This window comes from Parasteatoda tepidariorum, chromosome 6 (assembly GCF_043381705.1).
Source record: "Parasteatoda tepidariorum isolate YZ-2023 chromosome 6, CAS_Ptep_4.0, whole genome shotgun sequence".
NCBI lineage: Eukaryota > Metazoa > Arthropoda > Arachnida > Araneae > Theridiidae > Parasteatoda > Parasteatoda tepidariorum.
Window position 1 is genome coordinate 84,118,795 of NC_092209.1, and position 3,175 is coordinate 84,121,969.

The 3,175-nt window shown below is 24.3% G+C and overlaps 1 protein-coding gene across 3 annotated transcripts in view; it reads right to left on the minus strand.

The window, feature by feature from the left end:
* LOC107443134 (A-kinase anchor protein 13) overlaps window positions 1-2,823 on the minus strand; it is a 269,899-nt gene extending 267,076 nt beyond the window's left edge. For all 3 annotated transcript variants that reach the window (XM_071181668.1, XM_071181667.1, XM_071181666.1), the window contains exon 1: window positions 2,661-2,823. The gene's annotated coding sequence lies outside the window, so the exon portion shown is untranslated. The remainder of the gene's footprint in view (window positions 1-2,660) is intronic.
* Between the last annotated feature and the right edge of the window lie 352 nt (window positions 2,824-3,175).

A 3,175-nucleotide genomic window follows, 5' to 3' on the forward strand; every position in this document is an offset into this window, starting at 1 on the left:
AAATAAATACAAGAAAACACTAAGAAAGTTAAGAAAAACAATAAGTATCATTTATTGCGCTTAAGCTGCAAGTAAACAGCACTCATTAGATAAGTTCAAAATGAAGAATAAAACAAAGAAAAATTATAGACATATGAAAAAAAAGGGGGGTGGGAAATAATAAGTAAAAAAAAATAAAAAATAACAAACAACATTTCATTTAAAAAAAAAAAAAAAGTTAAGCGCAATAAATGAAATTTATTGTTTTTCTTAACTTTCTTAGTGTTTTCTTGTATTTATTCAAAATGTAGTTCAAAATGTAGAGAAAACAAGGGAAAAATTACAGAATTATTGTGCTATATATATATATATATGTAGCAGCTCTACGATATCCAAAATTTTGACAAAAAACGTGTGATATTTAAACCATGTTAGCATAAATCCCGATGATTAATTTTAAAATTGTAGCAATATGAATCACATAAATATGAATCGCATGCATGATTTTAAAATTGTGTGAATGAGTATTGCAATATTTGATTTTGAATTGAAAGAATATGAATCCCGATATGTAGTTTTTAAATCACGTGAATATGAAACTCTATATAGAATTTAAAAAATGCGAAAATACAAATCATGATGCATAATTTTTAAATCGCGTAAATACCAATCACAATGTCTAATTATGAAATAACGTATAAATGCGAAAATCGCTGTTTGATATTACAACCACATAAACAAATCACGACTTTGGATTTTAAACTCCAATACTTGAATACGAATCGCTACATAAGGTTTTAAAAACGCGTAAATATAAATCGCGATATTGGATTTTTAAATCTTGTAAATAAGAATCGCAATGTACGATATTTAAATCGCGAAAAAAAAAACGAAACTTTAAGAGAATCGGATTTTTTGATAAAAAGGCTGAAATTCGAGGGACAAAAGAGAAAAAAAGTGGAAAAATCTCATCCCTGAATAATAAAAATTGAGTTGATAATTATTTAAAAATATTTCACAATAAAACATTTATAAGTTTCCAAATTCGTGTAACAAAATTTGAGAATCTAATCTAATCTTAAAATTATTTGAAACTTATTACATTTTGTACCGCATAAAACAGGAAAAAAATTATTTGGTTATAAAATATGAGAATTAATTTATAAATAACAATATGTTAAAACTTCTCTATAATATTCCAATATTAAAAATATTGTTTATTCAGTGTTCATTCTAGGCAATATTTTAAAACAAAAAACTATTTTATATAGAACACTAAAAAAAGTATGTAGTTTTTTAAGGCATAATTTTTTTTAAAAAAAACTTATTTATAATAATCACTGCTCAATTTAATTACTTTAAACTTAAAGACGGTTTCTTAACTGTATGAATTCAAAATAATTTACATTTCAAATTATATGAGATAAAAATATCGTTAAATTTAAAATAGTTTCTTTTGAACAATGAATCTTATGAAAGTTTTCACTAATATTATTTTAAAAACTAGTTCATAATATTTAGTGTTCTGTATAAATAATATTTAAAATATTTTGTATTAAGCCCTCATCAAATAACATAAAGAAGTTTCTTCTAATATTATTTCTAACTACCTTTTTTAAAATATTAAAAGTTCATAAAAACTACTTTAAATTTAAGGACAATTTTTAAATCTATAAATTATAAAAAAATAAAAAGTGTTTTATAATTTAATATACTTTATATTGAACACTGAATATTATAAAAAGTTTCTACTAACATTATTTCTGAAACATTATTCATATTTTAGTACACAAAATGTACAATATTTAAAAAATATTTTATATTGAACACTATATATTACCAAAATGTTTCTTTTAATACAGTTTCTAAAACTTTTTATAATATCGATTGCAAGATATAAACAATATTAAACATTTTATTTTGTATCGAGCAACAAAATTAATAATATGAAGAAGTTTTATTCTAATATTATTTCTGAAAACTTATCATATCCAGTGTTATTTGGTTACAAAAAAAATTTTTTTTCTGCTATTTAAATTTAAAATACCCACAAGTTATATTTTAAACTTAACGAGCTAAAAAGCGATTTCATATTTATTAATATCATGCATGCACTTAATTGTAATAAATGTAACTTCATTACTTTCATATAATGTAAACATATAATTTTTTTATTTCTATTAAAAGTTGTAATAAAAAGTCTAAAGTAAAAAAGCAACATATTTGCATTCCGAATATTTTATTAAAATGATTACCTATTCTGCAAATACAAATAAACAAAATCCTCTATACAAACTGTATGATTTAAAACAAATTTTAAATAAATTTAATAAATACAATTTACAAAAAATTCCGAATTTACAAAATTACAAAAATTTGTATTCCGAATATTTAATAAAAATTATTACTTATTCTGTAAATACAAATAAATAAAATCCTCAATCCAAACTATATAATCTAGAACAAGTTTTAAATAAATATAATAAATATAATTTACGAAAAATTCCGAATTTACAAAAATTTTATTAAAATTACAAAAATTTGCATTCCGAATATTTAATAAAAATGATTACCTATTCTGTAAATACAAATAAACAAAATCCTCTATCCAAACTGTATAATCTAGAAAATTTTTTAAATAAATATAATTTTCAAAATAACACATTTCAAAAGAGATTTACCAATATATTTATCCAAAATGCAGGTAGAGAATCTCTGAACTCGGCCAGCGCATCTTTCGCCGGCTATAATTTGAATGAAATGCCGCTGCGGGATTTTTATTTTCCGCGCAACCAAGCAAAAGTCTATCGTACAACCGAACAACGCGAATCACTTGGTGAAGATGGCTAACCGATGCCATTGGCTGAGTTGCTTGGCGCGTATTTCGGTACGGATCGATCGAGTCGGCGCAGATCCACACACGGAGTCCGCATTCCGGTCAACTCGATCGCTCTTTTTACGAATTCGTCGACAGTTCAGTTTTCCTTTGTGATGTCACTTCCGTAAAATTCGTTCACTTTTTCTTCAGTCTGTCGGAAAAATCTTCCGCATTATCCCAAACGATTTCCAACTAAGGACTGGCAAAAATCGTTTGCTCTTTTTCTTTGGTCTCTTTGAAAGAAAGGGTTTTCACGCTTTAATCCTCTTAGGGAAAAAGAATTTAAAAAAAAATTCTAGTGCGTTATTTTTTTTAAAT